The 19,376-nt window shown below is 39.1% G+C and overlaps 1 protein-coding gene across 9 annotated transcripts in view; it reads left to right on the top strand.

Moving 5' to 3' along the window:
- Positions 1–19,376, top strand: part of EHBP1 (EH domain binding protein 1) — a 196,459-nt gene that overhangs the window by 46,089 nt on the left and 130,994 nt on the right. The gene's annotated exons all lie outside the window — the stretch shown is intronic.

Genomic DNA, 19,376 nt, shown 5'->3' with positions numbered 1-19,376 from the left:
GCTCTTCCACCAGGTAGTGCCACATAGCACTGAAGTGCAGGGAAGCAATGGATTTTCCATAATATCATCTTTTTTTTTTTCTAAAAATGCATATTTTTCTTGTCAATATTGGAAAGTAATTTGAATGTCTAAAGCTGAGGTTTGTTCTTACCACCAGTTACCACCAGTAACAGAACATTTAAAAGGGCTGAAAGCAAAGTGCTTTATTTATACTTTTGTTTCAAATGTCAAGTTTCTATTTTCACTTACAGCAGTTGTTAACACAAAACACAGTTTAGTTACCGTTTCCTGGAGTTTCCTTTTTTTTCTCAGGTAGTTTATTTTAATCGGGRAAGTCTCCATCCCCAATTGTCACCGTACAAGTAGCTCTGGATGAAACAATGTCAGTGTATTTCTCAGCCAACCCCTCTGGGTATAGCTGGATTTCCTGTGACGTTGCAGGCATTTTTTTTCCAGGATTTTATATGGGGCATGTAGACTGAATTGGTGTCCTCTTTCTAACCTGTTGGGTTTTTTACACATCAGTGTATTCCATGTGGAGGGGCCAGCAGTGCTGCTGCTGTTCTTGCTCTCACACCTTCGCTGAGTTTTGCAGGGCAATCTTTTCTTTTTTGGAAAATCCTTTATCATCTCTGTTGTGCAATTAGAACTGCCAAAAAATCACTGTTAGGTACATGTTTATTCTTTGATTGGAGGATATAGGAATAGTCACCTCAGAATAATAAATATAATAAACAGTTTTACTGCAAAAATTACTGAGAGCTAAAGCAGCTATAAAACTGGCCGCTTTCAATCACCTCTTTCTTCTTTATTTATTTATTTATTTATTTATTTTTAAATGCTGGAAGGGATAGAGAAACTCTTTTCCCAGGGTAACAGCTCCACTTAGTGGTGGATGAAAACATGTTCATCAGTTGGAACAAGTGACAAATGATCCAGTGGCTGGCTGACATTCCAGAGCATGGGACACCTGCCTGTGATAAACCAGGGTGGCAGGAGGTTGATCTCCTTAAATTATAAGCATTTACCCTCTTCGGGCCTGATGTATGGCTTATCTGGTTTTAAAGAAATGTATTTATCACCAAACCTGACAAGAGCAGGTCACCTTTGGGAGCATGGGGACATTTACAGTCCTTTGGGACATTTTCCTTTTTGTCTGGGGATGTTCTCTGCCTTGAGAGGCTGCAGTGTTTCCCTTCCTCTTCGGTCAGCAACACTAAGAACATAAAATACTGGAATCTGAAGAGCTTACATGTTTTAATTGTGAAGCTGTCTGAATTCTGCTAAAGGTGCTGAGGTAATTTTTTTTTTAATTAGTACGAAAGTCAATCTCCAAAATAATTTTKGAGCAAAGACCAGCTAAAAGAGATACTCAGCTGCAGTTTGATGCTTYTGCTGGCAGATGCTACCAATTCCAAACAAGTTTATTCTGCACTTTCAGTGAGATTTTTAAGTAGTGATGAGGTAATTTGTGCAAGAAAAGCATTTTGTAAATGAAAATGAAACAAAATATTAATTTTTTGGGTTTATTTTCTCCTTTGGAGTGGGTGTACATCACTTCATGATCCATTCCTTTGGTTRTTGGAGATTTCTTTTTACAGATCTATTCTGTATTTGTATTTTAGTCAGTGAACTTTGTCATCTACTGTATRTATAACCCATAAATAGTTTGATCATAGAGCAGTTTCTTACTATTTAAATTTTGGTATTCATTTTTCATCAGCCTTTCCCATGTTTTTATCTCCTTCACAGCTGTGTTCTTTGTGTATTTACTGATAACTTCCTTGTATCTAATTTCATCGCTCTTTAACCACACTGTCATTGATTATCTGCTTTTTCTTCACGAGGCAGTTCTTGGAATCCTCTTGGGGTTTTTTATGTTCTTCTGAATAATAACATTGGAAGTTCAGGTTGGCTGTTGCAAGTAGGGAGAACAAGAAATTCCTGACTAAGAATAAAACTTGCCCGTGTGTGGAGTGGTAATAAGTATCAAAATCTTACAGAGTGGTGTTAGTTTATTTTGCCTRTTCCATTTAGACAACAAGGACTTGTTGCTTTGCATTTTTTAAAGCCCCTTGTTCCAGTAAGTGATTTTTCTCTCTCATTGCTTCTGTGGGTGATTTGAATATATGCTGTTTCCACATTTAATTCCTTYCCCTGTCTGAGCTCATCGAGTGTTCCCTCAGAGGTGCCAGGAGGGAGGGCAGTTTTAATCAACTTGAAACAAAGGCTGCACCTTTGAGAAGAGTTCAGCTGATTTGAAGTTTGGGCTTTGTTTCATGGTCTCTGCAGATTTTTTAGGTGATGGAATGAAAATGGGATTGGAGGAAAGAGAAGTTTAAATTGGTCCGAAGATGTGGAAGCTTTTGCTGGCTCTATGTGCAATAACTTTGTCTGAAGTGATGGAAAAATGTCATTTTTCTTCTTAGCATGCTCAAAGSATGGAAAAGTACATAAGAACATCCACTAAGGACAAACCATAACATTTACTTTTTTGCTGACAGTTTTGTAGACACTTTCTACATTCTTAATGAAATGGAAAGATTCGTAGAATGTTTTCCAACTTGAAAAATGCACAGACTTAAAAAGGTTTTCCAGCTTTTTGTCAAAAATATTTTTTTGGTCAAAAATATTTTTTGAGCCCAGGTTTGTGTCTCTAGTAGCTACTAAATGGGGTGGTTAATCTATTCCAAAGTTCATTGTAGGCTTCTCCATCTTCCCACCTGTGCCTGTTCTTCTCCTTTTTCCATAGGTCATTCCAAGGGCTCAGGGCTGTGTGGAAGGAGCCCTTTCCAGTAGGAAATTCCACTGGCAATAATTGCTTTTATTCCTGATGAATTGCAGTCCTCTTTTTATGTGGCAGGCCTSTTAAAACTCAGTCTTTGCTAACAGCAGAAGAGGACATCCCAGATCTACTGGCTTRGCAGATGAAGGGCAAAAATGCTTCACCTGCTTTTGAAGCTTTGCTCATAGATTCCTGTACCTTGGAAATTGAACTGACGTCTGCATCTTTCCTTTCTAGAGAGTCTTCCAAAATGCTTTGATGCCTTTTTAGGCACTGTTTTCTAATGGTGTCTTTCTGAATGTGCTCACTGAAACTTCTTGGATGACAAAAAATAAAGGAGTTTAGAGTTTTCTATTCATGCTGGCCTTCAGGAAATAATTGCAAAGACTAACAAGTTTAAGATTAAAGAAATGAGATTTGGCTTTTCCTTCTGTCTTGTCACTCTTGTGTAACTTTGGGAACCCTAACCCAGAGAGAGTTGTGAATTGGCCTCCACTCAAATATCAGCAGAGCCTCAAAATGAAAGAAACATTAGAAAAAATTACAGAATATTTGGCATAATCCAGTTTCATTTTATTGTATGTCTGTATTCTTTTGTGGTTGTCATCCTCCAGTCCACCCTTCCCCCCSTCGCCTCCGAAATTCTGTATCGTGGTTGCTTATGATGATTTCTCATTTTGAATGCCCTGGAGCATGTTTTATCACTGACAGGTTTGGGGAGATTATTTCTCTCTCTTAGAATGCCTGGCATGGCACCACAAATAAAGGTGATAAATAGGGTGAAGGTAATGGGAAAGAGAGGGCAGGTGGTGGGACGTAGAAATGAATTTGTTTCTAGTCTTAAAGGACACCAGTTTTAAATGTGGTACAATAAAATGAGGTATTAGCAAAAACTTAAGTTTTCATCAGATACAGACAGCTCTGAATATGTTGTTTCCCAGATGAAGCTTTTTAAATAATAACCCAAGTGGATGGGAACACTAATAGGCCCAGAATTTTGGTAAAATCATACTTTTTTACTGGGTGATTAAATATACTTTACTCCTACCCTGCAGGAGGAAATTTTGCTTTACATCTGGATGAAAGCCCAAAGTCAAATTATCCCACCTGTATCTGGAAATAGATGTTGGGAAGCAAACACCAGCATAGCATAGGGAGTTGAAATTCTCAATGCTGCTGATGCCCTTTGCTGGAAAACCTGGGGGAAAAGACTGACACAGGAATAGGATGATTCTTTACTTGCTGATCAGTTGCTACACCAGAATTTGTTATAAAATCTTGGCCATCTCTTCTATTGTATCTTTGTAGCATGTGGGAGCTTAAGTTTAAATTGGCACTTTATTTAAGAAAAAAGAGTAAAATCCTCTCTATTCACTCGTTCTATATTTTTTGCTTGAAGTAATTTTTTGCTTAAAATAATAATTGATCGGGTTAGCTTTATTTTTTTTCCTGAATTAAATGTCTGCATTTAATATATTTAGAATGGCTCATAGTTCAGACATGCTTTCCTGGTCCTTTAATTCCCCTGTCATATTCTGCTGTGTGTGATTATGTGAACTGTGACTGGCTGCCTGTGTAAATTAGGCTGAGTATTCTGGTCTAGATATAGCTGGGAATTAAATGCTGCTTTGTCAGCTGTCTCACTCTTGTTCTGCTTTAAATGTAATAGAGATTCAGAAAACTTGTTTTAGTTTTTGCTTACATTAAATATTTAGCACTTTGTTCTAGTTGAGAAATYGCCTAGATTAGGCCTTTGGAGCAAAACTTGCAGAAATTGTTGTCTTGATTGGCTGCTCTGGCTGTAAAGAAGTCAGGGTAAGGAAATATTTCTGGGATGCTTGATCCTGTGCTTTTCCAGTAATATGTTGTTATTCCTTCTGAGCTACTTTGTGGCATTTCTGGGCAATTTTTACAARAAGTGGAATATGATTGGGCAGGGTCCTGACTTGGAAAGGAGCAGGAGAGAGGCTTCTGTGCAGAGTGGATCACCCTGGTTTGGGGTGTCTGARCATGGGTGACTCTCCTGTGCATCCACACTGACCCTACACTGACCCTACAGGAGTCCCTTCCTTAAACAATCCCCTTGGATTCTGCATTTTCTCTGGAAAATGCAGAAGGTAATGGCAGTGGATTGCACACTTGGGTTCTGCTGGAGAAATTTGACCCCAAATACTGTAGGACAAGTAAATGACCACCTCTGTTTAGGGCAAGTTCCCATGAGCAAGGTGGGAAACATTGTGGGTGTTTTCCCCTCTGTATGGGGGGGAAATAAAATAAGACTGAGCCCAGATCACCTGGAATTTGGGGCCACTGTTAATCCTTTCTGTCATTAATATGTAATAACCTATAAAAGCAAAGCTTAGAGRTGACAAAAAGCTGATTTAAATAAGAATTTTAGGGAAATTGTTAAAATAACTTCTAATATCCAATTAACTTTTTACACTTTTAAAAGCTTTTTTAACCTTGAGTGAGTGTGAAATGTCCATCCAACTCTTCTCCGCTGTGTTTTTTCAAAAATAGTTCTGAAAATTTTCTGTTGTTATTTGATCTTCATCTCCTAAAAGAAATGCAGTGCCCAAACTGTCCTTTAAATGGTTGTTTCTGATGCTGTTGTTAATAGCTGCACTAAGTGGATCTATATTAAATATTATGTGGTGGATGACAGGGCAGTTTTGAAAACTATTTTACAGCATTTAGGCTTGAAATTTTCTGGTGAAGGAGACATCTCATTTTCTGATATTTGTGCTAGAATTCCACGGGAATGCAACTGGCAGCTGGAAAGAGGAGACCCCTGGGTGCTGGGCAGATCATCCTGGGTGTGAAACGCTGTAGCTCACAAAGTATTGTACTAACCAATACAGCAACATTTAATTTATACAGTTATTACTAATTCACAGCAGTAAAGTCCAACAGTTTCCTAAATTGCTTTCAAGCATTTTGTTTGGGTTTTTGAGGGGAGGCTGTTCCCTGCCAGAAGGATCTTCTCCTGTAGCTGAGCTGTGTTGGAGTTGCTATCGGTGGTGTCGTCCTTTGCCAGCTGGAGGGGGGAAAAAGCTGATAAACAAAGCAGACAGCTTTGGAAACAAACCTTTAATATTACATTAGGCATGTTTAAAAGCAGCAGCAGTGTGTTTCAGCCACTCTTAGCATATGTTTATTCATAGAAAATCAGCAGTAAAATACACTTGCCAGCGCATGCAAGAGTTGGAGCCCGCATGAGGTCGTTTCTCTTTCAGACATCAAATACAGARGAGTGTTTTGGTAATTGTTTTACAGTGGGGTTCTAATCATACTCCAGGCATAAGCTGAGCCAAGCAACTTGCCTTTTAATAGAAAAGTATTTGCTTTAAAGCTTGTTCAGCTTGCCACATTTTTTCTGGTTTTGTGTGTCTGAGTGTGTTTTTTACATTTCCATGCAGTCACGGCTGTGTGTTTGCTCTTGATGCGGTTCAGAATATCATTATGTAAAATACCACTGTCTGGGGCAGYGTTATGATGGATAAATTTCATTTTTGACCTGGTAGCTGTGCAGTGTTGAAACAGCAGCATATGCTGCTGCCATGTAGTACGAAATATTCAGTGTGGAAAATGGAAAAAATGGCAATGCATTTAATGGAAAATATTCCTGACATAAGTCACCTTCAAAGGCAGATAATCTGGGAGTCAAATTGAATATTTTGGTTGATTTGAGATAATACCTTGCAATTGCATGTGCTCAAGGTACGGAAATATGTGTCCAAAAAAAGAATTAAAATATCCATTATTGTATAAAATGTAGCTTTGCATTAAGTAACTGGATAGGATTGTACATGCAAGCAGTTGTAATTTTACTGAGAGCATATTATTTAAAAATAGTGGCCACCAGCAGAATCATAGCCAGCTGACAGGAAAATAAGAGTTCTGGCCTCCTGAAAACCCTTGTTATTAGGAAAACCATCTGGCAGTGTAATAGCTCTGAGTGTTATTTCTTTCAGCCTCTTATCTTTGGTTGTTAGCTGTGTTAATAGAGTTTAATATAATAGAAATTAATTGACCTCCATAACTTAATTGATTCATTCATTTCCCTCCCAGCATATTCTTCATTCTGCATTGATACTGCACCATCATATTCTGTTTTTCATGTGAAGTTTCTCCTTTCTCATTGTTTTGCATTATCAATATCTGAGCTAAATTGCTTCTCAAATCTTGCAGGAGAAACCAACTTTATCTGGTTTAGCTTAGTGTGGTGACAACCTGAGTCCTGGCTGGAAAGATTGCCTGAATAAAATGGTATTGAATAAGATGCTGTGAAGGACATTYTGTAACTTAACAGTATTTTCTCTGTGTCCACATACTAGCATAAATATGAGATTAATACGAATCCCGTGGTAGGTCCAGGTGAGGTCCAGTGGACACAATCCACATGGTGGAAGTTTGGATGGAGCATTCCATCATCGTGGCATCGATGGCAGTGAAAGGAGAACAAGCAGTGCTTCAGGTGACTGCCTGGCTCCAGCAATATGGAAACCAACTCTTTGTCTCCCTAATGACCTGCACCTCAGCTGTGGAAAGAGCATCCAAGACTGTGGACAGGCTGGAAAGATTTGAGCCAGTTAGAGAGGAAATGTGCCATCACAGCACGAACTATCCTGGGGTTTTAYCTGCCTGATCACAGAGAGGAAGTGATGGAAAACCCAACTCTTCCCTGGCAATGTAGGTATGGGAGTTGAGAGGAAAAATGAYAACCACAGGAAATTGTTCAAGGCTAAATGCTGCTCCAGTTTCCAGTGGGTGAGTCCTCAGGCAGGGAGCAAGTGGGGCAGGGTTTGGAGAGTCTCAGTGGGAACAYTAAACTGGGGAATATCATTCCTAAACCATGGCATTATTCATTCAGCACTCAGCTGATGTTCATTCAACATTCAGCARTGTTTCTCACATTTTCCAGTGACCTGAAAAATAATATGTATACATATATTTTTATATATATACCAAACATGATTCATGTAAAGCCTGAAGATGGTACAGTTGTGTATTATACTGATAAACTGCAGGATTTCTGCTTCTGGAGGGTTTTCTGTAGACCAGAACTGAGAACAAACCAACCTGTCCTTCCTGGCAGTGTGGCAGACTGAGCAGGATGCATGCCAGGTTTTCCAAGTTTATTTTAATATCATGTGCAGCAGAGCCTGAGATAGGAAACAGCTGTGTCTGACTCTGAGGACTTTGCCTGCTAAAAGTAAATGCACTTACCAATTTTTAGAGATTTTCTTTAAAGACTCAGTTTTTGTATATAGTTTTAATGATTTATACCATAAGAGTATTCTGCTCAGCAAGGGATAAGATTAAAGAAACTCTTAAAGCTTTGCTCCCTAAAGCAAAATAACTCCATGGAACAGTCTCCAGTCACAGGAAGATGCAGAACAAAAATCAAAGAACACATACACTATTTACCAAATCAGAAGTGATGCTGGAAATTGTGTGAAGAATTGTGGCTCCTATTTTTACCTATAAAGTAGATGCCTGAAGTCAAAATTAACTATATTTGCTTTTTTTTTTTTTTCCTGTTGAAAAGTGAGAAGTTATTTGGAGTGTGAGATTTGGTTGTGCTTTCCACGTTTGAGTGCTAAATAAATTCAGARAAGAATACAAAAAGAACATAGAAATCAACAACCATCAAAATCTCTATCTGACAAAACCCTGTACCTTTTCATCTCTCTCCACCAGGTTGTCTGTGCTGTTTTTTTTTTTGTTTCCCAAATGCTATTGCAGTATTTGCTTTCCTTTTTTATATCTTTCTGTGAAAATGAAAAGCCCAATATACAAGACTTGGAAATGCCTATTGCACAGGGCAAGAGGTGACCAAGGGAGACTGGATGGTCAGGCACTGCTGGCAGCAGGGAGAATGTGGCTTTTCAGCTTTTTATACTTCAGAAATGAAGAGAATTGTGTCTGTCTTCATCAATTGCATTCAGTCATATTTTCTTGATATTTTCATTGTAACTGCAAGATGGAAGGTGTTGTTTAAAGTGACAGCTGAATTTCATGACGTGGAAATCATGACTTGGATGGAYCTAATCTGGGAAGACACATCTGGGTAATCTTTTATCTCATACCTACCATGCAGAAGTTTTCTGTGTCCCATGGCATGTGCAAAGCTTTTCTTCCATAGTAGCAAAATACCCACAATTTTTAGGAAGTCACCATTCTTTTTCGTTTGGAAAAAAAATCTGTCTTGGTGTGCTGGAAAGTGAGAAGAAGGAARTTGAGGAAGGTGATCCTGCCYCTCTRTTCAGTSCTGGAGAGGCCTTTTCTGGAGTGCTGTGTCCAGTTCTGGGCTCCTCTGTGCAAGGAGGGAGCTCCTGGAGGGGATCCCAGGAGGGCTAAGGGGATGATGCAGGGACTGGAACACCTCAGTTATGGGGGAGGCTGATGGAGCTGGACCTGTTTAGGCTGAAGAAGACTCTGAGGGTTTTTATCAATGTGTATCAGTACTCTAAGAGGGGTGCCAAGGGGATGGAACCAGGCTCTTCTTGRTGGTAGCGAGCAACAGGATGAGAGGCAACAAGCAGAAACTGCAAAAAAGGAAGCCCTACCTGAACATGAGGAGGAAAAACTTTACTGGGATGGTGAGTGAATATTAGAAAGGTTGCTCAGAGAGGTTGTGGAGTCTCCCTCACTGGAGATGGACATCCAACTGGACACAGTCCTAAGTAACGTGCTCTAGGGGAGCCTGCTTGAATAGGGAGGTTGGACTGGATGATCCCAACTAGATGMTTCCCACTTTGCCCATTTGGTGAGTCTGTGATTCAGGTTTTACTTTGGTTTTGGTTGGTTGTTTTTTCACCTGTCAGGCACAGCTGAAGCTGGAGCAACAGGCTGTGGTTTAGGGCTGCTGGTGTGTGGTGATACAGGATCTKCATGGAAGGGCTGTGTGGGTGGGATTGAGTGCTTTTTCTGAAGAAGGATCTATCAAGGCATGGCTGCTTCAAATCGCTGAGCAATGCTGAAGATACTCATCTCCATCACTGCAAGCAAGAGCTCTCATGTTATCTTCAAGCTCAGTATGAGCATAGATTGAGTTTGATTTGAAACTGGGTCYGGTGGCACAAGAAACTGTGTTTATTCTTTCTGTGACACCCTTCGTGTCCTGCTGTGAGCTGGGGAGGTTTTGAATGGTTATTATGGTATTWTCCACTGATGCACAGTGATGGCAGAAACAAGTCTGGAATGGTAACAAACAGCAACAACATCTGCATGGCAGTGCCAACTATTTTAGACCAGACCTTAGAATTTAAAATGAAGAAAATGAAACGGTGTGGGCCCACCATCTCTCAGCACCCGGATTTCCCCAAAAGCTCCAATCCTGGCAGAATTTAATCCACCCCGAGCAGGGTGTCCTGGTGAAACCCCTTGCACAAGGCTGCCTTTGCACAGTTCTGGCACTGTGCTGCAGCCACTTGATGGCAGCCTTTGATTTGGTACACGGCTCATTAGCCGGAGCACAGAGCAGCGTGGCTGGAGCATTTGTAATGGAATAACACGTAAGAACTAAAGACTGCAAGGTATCTGGTTAATGTAGAGATGAAATGAATGAAACAGCAAGGCTAAGCTTTCCTGACCCTTCATGAGAGAATAGATGAAAAAAGGAAGAATGAGGTATTGTGCCGAAGGGAGATGATGAAATTCAAGATCCACACACATAATCTCTGGCTCAGCCTCTGAAATGTTAATCCCTGGCTAGAATTATTTGAGCTGTAGATTGCAATTTATCATCAAAATGGCACTGTGTCAAACAATACTTCTTGTATGTGTGATGTTTAGAACTATCCAATTTTAATATAAAATGGTTCACAGAGCATTGTCTAACATTTAAGTAGCAACTCGTTAAGCTCAGGATATTTTTACTTATTTATGTAGACTTGTGGTAATCGTGTAGATTTCTATTCCCTAGATCACTCCTCGGGCCTTTTAGCCACAGAGTATGTTTGAGGGAGTGACCTGTTTTGATCAGAGCACTGACAGGTGATGGAACTACTCTATAGTAATTCGAACACAAAGTGTCCAATATGTTTATTTTGAGGTGCTCAGTTAATTCTTACAGTGAAAAAAAATCTGCCAAAATTTTGTTGATGGCCTAAAAATCCCTGAGATTTGAGAATAATGTTTTGCCAAGTTGTGCAAACAATTGTTTTGAGGTTACAAAAAGTATTTTCTCATTATGTTTTACAAGGGAGAATGCCCTTCAGGTTTTTCTTCACTTGCTTTTAAAGTATGCCAGTAGAGGGAGTAGAAAAATTACCATCCAGTAACGATAAAATATTCAGCACTAAAATTCAGCACTAAAATTCAGCCCTTTCTCCCTTAGAAATCTTAGTTGTTCATACTGAAGTCTGTTACTGAAAGTAAAAGAAGATAAGCACAGTTCAGATAGTTTCTGAAATGTAAGGCCATGTGAAAGGGCATAATTATTAGAGAAGAATGTTAAAATTCAAATATAGATTTAGAAATATGGATTTCAGTTGTAGGGTTTTCCCCCTAATACTTACGGTTTGGTTGAAAAACACAAAGTGATTYTATTGTTACACCAAACCCCAACATGTTTTAGTGCATGCTAGTTAATTAATTTCTCTGCATTTATTTTGAAAAGTGGCTTCTATATAAATGAGCCATTAAATARTGTGATGCTTCTGCAAACAGCTTAAAACTGGAAGGGGGTTGTTCCATGTCCCACATTTTTTTTCTTGGAAAAGGTGAGGAGAAGGCAAGAAGTTGAGTGTGAATCATGGCAACCTGGCGAATCTGTAATTCCTCTGTGGAAATCGTTCCAGAAAGTGCTGAGATCTGAAGCGGAAACTATTTGTGATATTCCCATATTTAAAAAACCCTCTTTCTGTGTGGTGGTAATTAAAATCTCCTCTAAGAAGATGCCAGTATCAAGGAGAGATTTGCCAAGTCTTTGGTTAGCAGGTACATGCCCGGYGTTCTGGGATCTCAGGCCTGACTGAGCACTCGTGATGGCTGTGAACTGAACTATGAAGGAGACATTTGTCTTGGAGTGGGACCTTTTGTGTTAATCCTTCCAACCTTTATATCCCAGCATTTCGGGGTGATATTTAGTCAACTGATAACTTGTATTGTGATCCCTCCTCATCAGAAATGGGTGGCTGTGTGGAATAAGTATCAGTCTCAGATAAGAATTATTGTTTTATTTTTTTATTTTTCCTCAGAGGCTGGTGCTTTGGCAGMACATATTGTTTCTAGGTTGGGATTTATAAATGGCTACTGAGGAGATGAATGTGATTACACTGATGTGGCTGTTTCTTTGTGCATGCARTTGTTTTCTGTACAGTCAAGATAAACATGCTATCAGAGTATTTCTGAGCATATTCATGTCTTAAAATTACACATACAAGTGAAGCTTCACTGCTGTCTGCACAGTAGGCACAGAGTATATAAACACAATCACCAGAGTTTTGCTGCTTTAGAAAGGGTATTTTTCTCCTCTGGCTGCTTTCTGCATGTCTCTGTGGTGTGAGTTGCTGCATAAGATTGCTGGTTTTGGTTTTTGCTGCTGCATCAGCCTTGGTATTTTAGCTGTTGGGGCTTGCACTCAGTGCCTGGCTGGTGTTGTGCCTCCGTGTGAGTTCCGTGTTACAAGGAGAACAGTCATGCTTTCAGAAATGGGCACGGGACAGCACGGCACAAAGGCGTATTTTGTGCTGCAGCATCTTTTTTTATTAGATGGTTCAAGTTTTTGCAATTTAAAACCAGTCATCTCTTAGTTGATCTATGGTTTTGGGTTTCTTTGGGTTAAAAATATGCTCAAAACTTCACATCTTTACTAGAATCAAGAAAGTTGTGCTTTATTTTTTTCACACAGCTTTGAAATATAAGAGTTTGTTAAATGTGGAGTTCAAATTTGGTTCGGTAGTGGCCTTTATGCCAGGTATTCTGACCCCTAAATTACCTATGAATTTGACGGTCAGATTTGATTAATTCAGTAACACTATTTAAATGTTTAAGCTTATTTTACAATCAAGATGCCTGATTAAAATTCTTGTGTCCCRTTTTGCAGCATGGTGCTAATTAAACGTAAAATCTGTCTTAAAACTTGAAATTGTACAGAAGCAAGTCACAACAAATCTTGGTAGTKTTTTGTGTTCTGGCTGGAAGTGGTATGAAGAATGGCTTTTAGATTTGTCCATGATGTGTACATGAATTTTACTATCAGGRTTTTAAAATTATTTTCTTCTAAGTAAAGTTTTCCAATCGCTGTATATAAAAGGAACAAAAGGGTTTTTCAACTTCTTGTCTCCAATTTTTTTTTCCAAGCAATTCATCTGTATTTTTGAGCTGCTGATACCAGGAAAGAAAATAAATCCACTTTTATGTACAGTGCCCGTGGATTTTTTTACTAGAGCAAAGCTAATGGCCGTCAACAAAACTTCTTTCTGARCTCACTGTGATGTCTGACTTCTATATTTCTTTATAAGGAGTGTCCTAAAAATAAATAGGACGATTTTAACTCCAAGTTTATCTTTCAAAGGAACCCCAGATTTAGGTGCTTGAACAAATTTTGACTGGATAGCATCAAACCCRAGCAGATTTTCGCTGTACTTGTTGTGAGCCTTCTGCATTCCTGAGCTAATTGGATGTAAAGTGTCACGTAGAATTGTAGTATCTGCTGGTGAACCTGGGCAGACRATAATAATTACTAGGTTGAAGCTTGTTTTCTGTTGAAGCCCAACAGTATACCCYAGTTTTTGTTTAGGATAGGTCTGGTTTAATGCTAGTTTACAATTATTACTCACGGGGCATTATCATTTCAGATCTGTGCATCTACTTTTAAGGTACGCCAATTGCTGTAATTAATTAAAGTGCTGCAGATGCTGCTGGTTAAGCCAATTTAAAGAACAGAGCGTGAATTTCCAGTTATGTGAGCTAGATAATGATAATGCCTTAACGTGGCAGTCGCTCCTGTGAGCCAATTACTGCTCAGATAGCTGGAGCAGGGCTGTGGTTCACTCTCTGCCTCCGTCCATTCCGAGAAGACACRTCTCCTTTTCATGCCTCTTGCTGCTGAGTAATCTCAGTTTTCCTCCCCRSTTGTGGGGTGGTCCGACTGACAGCTTTTACTCTTAATAAGCTTAGAGGTAATAATCCCAGTCCTGTAGGTCACATGTACAATATGCCTTTTAGTTTCATTTTTCCTGCTCTGGTTTTGCCAAAACATCAGGCTCCCTGTAATATTATACGAGTGCTGTTGCTGATTACCTGGGACTGGAGCACTACTTTCTGATAATTGATTAATGCATGTGTTTCATAAGTGCTTCTATGTAACAATAATTATGAGATTAGGTCTGCTTATGTTTCGTGGGTATTGTTTTAGTTTTGTTTTTTTAAGTTTGCTTTCATTGTGGAGTATTTTTATATTCCGTGGATGGATCAAATATTAAGTTAATTAACATTGAGATTTTTTTCAAATCCATAAGTTAGGTTAACTTCACCGTCAAAAAGTAGAGAAGAAATACTTTCTTTCAAGATAATTTGTAACTATTAATTTATTCTTATATTTTAGATGGCAACATGATATATTAATAAACAAACTATCAGCAACATCTTTGCTTTTTGTACACATGTGAACTTGTTTTGGGGGAGCTTTAGAAACGTTGACAATGCTTGTGCCTGTGACACTCCAGGAGTGTTCATGGGGTAGCTGGCATGTGGAGAATAAAATCTTCTAAAAGAATGTGTAAAAACTGATTAATGGAAGCTGTTATTTACTTTGTAGCACTTAATGAGTGATAAATGGTGCAAGTCTAATAATAATGAATTTAGATATTTTTAAAAAGTGGGAAGTGGTATAATATATATATGTATAATATACAATATACCATTTAACATACCTGCTCTCTGACTTGCCATTGCCCAGTTTCAAGTTTCAGGCTTAGATTGGGAAGAGCCTGTGCCATGAAACATTTTTTGTTTTTCAAGGCAACTCTCTGACTGTGTCAGGTTGGTTTGAGCAGRGCTGCTGATGTCCCAACACCCTCAGCACCATGGAGGGGCTGAACCTGAAGGGAACGAGTGCAGCCGGGTTCATATGCAAAGTGGGGAGAGAGTGGAATTTTCCCAGAATGGAAGCAGAAAGAACAGGTTTTCATCCTGGATCTGCAAAAGTAAAGCYTTAAAGGTTTTACTGGAGAATGGGCCCTGGAGAGAAACAGGGGAACATTGTTTTGTGGTGGTTGGAGCTTGGACCCAGACAGAGAAGGAGGAGGAAATTGGCTGCAAAGGAGAGTCCATAATTTCTGTGAGGGAGTGGAAGAGAACAGAGTGCACTACTTAGATGTCTCTGGCCTCGTTCCAGAGAATGGAAATAAAGACAAGAAAGTGCATGTGAGCATTTATTGCTTTGTCCTATTGTGTGTTCTTATGTGACCTGAAGCAAAGAAAAAAAAAATCTTTTTGGAGTTCCTTGGAAAAAAAAAATCTCTTTGTCTCAGCTCACCCATCCTCTCTCTGCAAGGACARGGAGCTGAGTTCACACAGGCTGGAACAGGAAGAGTAAATCTCCACACAAACTGCACAAAAATGCAACCACACGTGATGGCTGAGCCCTTYTCAGTGTGCTGCTGTCAGAGCAGAKGATTTCTTGCTCCGTCCTCCCTGCTCTTCACTGATATTTCATGGGCACCCCAAGAAATCACCTTCTTCCATATGGAGCACCAGCCATTCTTTCTAAGCCAAATTTACTTTGGGCTGTTTGTGGCCTCATGCTGTGGTATGACTCTGTTTCCTTGGCAGTGAAATGAAAACCCTAAATTCATGCYTTCATTTTGGTGATGTGTAAGGAAAATCCTGAATCGTTTTGTTTTTGTGACACAGAAACATTAGCAAAGGTTTTATAAGACCATCAGCTRCTGGAAGTTTAGAAACGAATGAAAGTGTGGCCAGACCTCCTCCTACCCTGAGTAAAGAGCTGCATTTACTCTGTGTAGTTACACTAAAAATAAATCCCCTGTTGCAAAAGCATCCTAATGCTCTGCATGTCGGTGTGCTCGTGTTTGTTTTCATGTGCTGTAAACCCCAAGATAGAATCTCCGGGTTTATAAGGGCTAATAATTTGTTCCCAAATTTAACAAGGTGCTTAATCACAYGGATTTCTTTAACTTGATTTAATTACAAGCAGATTGTGTACTTAAAGTTAGGCTTGCACTTCCATATGATCCTGAACCGAGGTGCATCCTTTTTGGTGTYGCTCTGTCACTGTGTTTAATGGACATGGAGAATTTATGGGCCTTGCTGAGGACATTTATGCACATATTATCCTGTGATAGCTGGAGTCACTGACAGCAGATCAGGGCTAAGTTCTCAGTTAYGACTGGCTGTAAGTGTCCACAAGACTTCTCCAATACCTCTTTATATTTGTTGAATTTTTGATGTAATAAAAGACAAATTCTGTAATTATGATTGGTTCTCAATTCTGCTTAACCTTTGCAGTCTTTTTTAAAAAAAGTTGTATAATGCAAGTTATGTTTTAAAGTAATCAAATTGTGGGGCAGAASTTGTAAATTCCTTTTTATTATATTCAATCTGCAATACTTATTGTTGTTTGTTGAGACTGCACCAGATTGCTTTGGGACACAAAGCTCTYACTGCCTAGTGAGAAGGGGGGAAAAAACTATCAAGTTTTTTGCAATTAAAAATCTGGAAAAACTTGTTTAAGAAACTATTAGCCCAAGAACATGCATCTTTTGTCAGTATAATATGCAGCTCTGAATACAACTCTTTTTATCAAGAGTGCAGTGTTTCATATTTAATCAACGTAAAATTGAGTGCTTCCCTCACATGAATGTAACACAGATCAAGTCTCAGCCAAAGCAAATAAAAGAATGAATGCTTTGTTAATCATCCATAACTAATTTGTGCATACACAGAAAAAATGAAATCTGTTTTTGACAAGACCTTTTTCATAGGAACAGCAAGGGAGAATTGAACATGTAATGTGCATTAGTAATAGAGAATAGCAATGGGAAGATCTGAGATGTTTGCCTGGGATGACTTCTATTTCTTGATAGTAACAGTATTTAAYAGAAACCTAAGATAAGAGAAGGGTGAGTTTTTAAGTTGTTTGCCAAAATGTAGCAAGGCATACCTGTGCTGAAGCAGACATAGATGGATTCTTGTATGCCTTGCCATATATTCATAARTATTGCAGGGAACTGCCACATATCTCTGTGACAAACTCAGCTAATAGATAATACACAGTGAAGAAAATGTTAAATGCATTGCTTCTTTGCACAGGCAATATGATTGTGTTGCTCTAGTGACAGTGTGGTTATGGTTGATGGGGCAGCTTCATTACAAGCCCCTGTTTTCAGGCTATTGCAGCTTTAACAAAAAAAAAAAAAAATCACCCATTCGACTGAAATTTTTTATGCTTGTCAGCCTTGAGGTGAATTTTACTTTAAGTACAAAGTTAGAAGAAATCCATTTAGCTATTTCCCTGATTGAAACAAATTTGGAGGGAGGGAGGGATGGGCTTCCAAAAACCTGAGGTTGATGTTTATTGCTGAGATGCATTTTGGTTTGCTTTGTGTTTATCCTTGCAGTTAAAATGTACACTGCATTGTTTATAAACACAGATATAAATAAATAACCACACAACTGTGTGCTCTGGGTGTGACAGCTGGGTCTGACATGTGTGAGCACGTCCCTACTCCAGCTTCACACAGATGGGAATTTTCAGCTGCCTCCCTTTTTGCCCTGGTTGTATTCCCACTCTTTGCCCCCTGCTTCTTCTGCCTGCATTGGCTTGACCCATCTATCAGCAGGATGGCACTGGTGAGATCCACAAATCCTGGGGYTTTTCTCCCTCCTGATCTCACAGGAACCATCCCCTGCCAGCCACAGTGCTCTGACATAACAGCTGGGAGGAGACTTGAATATTAAAGCTGTATCACTGGATTTTTGCCCCTGATACAGAGCTGAATGTTGGGATAATAGAAATAGTAATAAAGTGGCATGGGCAAGAGAACTGTTTGTTGGGATTGAGATCCTTCCTTGGAAATCCAGCTCTTCCAGAGCAGATGTTGGGATGAGTGTCTCAGCCTCAGGCCTTGCTGTGTGTCCCTTTGGTGGCAGTGGGATGTACAGGGAGAGGGAAGAGCAGGACCAGCAATTTCTCTGTGTTTCAAGTGACTTTTCCAATTGTTGTATCCTGCTGTTGTTATGGATTSTGGTGCTTTTGGCACGTGCTGTGAAGCTGTGAGCAAGATGCAAGGGAATAAAAAAAGCATAGTCATGAATTTGATAATGGAGATACATTCATGCTGCAATAATATTACTGACATACTCACTTTGAGTAACKTTGTGGTGTCTTTTTTGAAGTGGCCTTTTGGCCTAAACCTAAGATGTTACCAAAATGATCAGGAATTTGACCTGGAGACTGGTTTTACCCAGGAGAATATTCATGGTGTGAACATCACTGCTCATTGGGCATTACAAACCATTCAGCCTTTTGTTCTGGGCTTTTGCAGTTAAGGTTCGACTTTAGTACAAAAAAAAATAAAATGTAATAGTCATAATATCTTCCGCTGATGCTGTCGCAAGTTTTTCTCTGCCATAAGCCTTGCAAACTGTGTCATTTAACACTGTGCATTCCTTCTGTGGAAGTTGTCCTTAGATGGTAACAACTGGTTGATGATACACTGGTATTTCACAAACCCCATTTTAACAGCTTTTATCTATGCTAAATGATTAATTCTTTCTCTGGAARGATGAATGAAAGTATGTGAGGTTGTTGGAGCAGTTAATCTTTTCAGCTTGTGTCTTCCTCAAGGAATTTTACCTCAAATTTGCTTCCTTGTTGGAGGTTACAAAGAAGCTGAATCATGTGCTTGCCTTTGCAAGTTTGTTTAAATAATCAAGAGTTAATTCTGGGGTCTGTATCACATAGTCCTTCCTGCATGGAATTTGTTTCCTCAGGACAAGGCTTGCAGGTAGGTATGGCCTGAAGTACAAAAACTGTGAACCTTTCAATAATTGTTTTGAATATTATTTTGAATTCAGAGGTATTATTTCAAAATCACCTTTTTCACATCAAAAATTCTGGGTATTTGTCTTGAAGGGACACCAAATTTAGGAAATTTAGAGAACTGGAATGGAAAAAGAAGAGAAGCTGTTATCAACAGAAGGGCTTTTCACATCTGAAACCAACAATAAGTAGGCAACTAGTTTACACTTGAAAACAAAACAAAGTATTTTTAAAATTTAAAGACTGACTTCTGTTAGGGGACACTGGGTGGACATCTCTCTTGTGTGGCTATTTTCATAGGAGAGCTCTGCACACAGAGAATCATAACAATGAAGGCTTCCTGTCAGGCAAAGTAGAGCTGAAGTGCCAGGCACTGGTAGGTGAGCTTAAAAGTAAATTTTATAACAGATATTGCTYATTATTTTAAAACAAAACTCAAGTCTGTGAGTCCCTTTAGTCAATATGTGAAAAAATGTGGAGCTGTGAGCTGCTRATTTTCTTGGTGTTATTCTGCATGGTGTAGATGAATTACCTCAATTTATCAGGTATTGTTTCCTTCTAAACTTCCTGTCT

Source organism: Malurus melanocephalus, unplaced genomic scaffold (assembly GCF_030028575.1).
Source record: "Malurus melanocephalus ecotype Western Australia unplaced genomic scaffold, MMel_1.1 scaffold_462, whole genome shotgun sequence".
In the NCBI taxonomy this organism is placed as follows: domain Eukaryota; kingdom Metazoa; phylum Chordata; class Aves; order Passeriformes; family Maluridae; genus Malurus; species Malurus melanocephalus.
The sequence above is the reverse complement of the archived record's forward strand: the minus strand, read 5'-3'. Positions and strand labels throughout refer to the sequence as shown.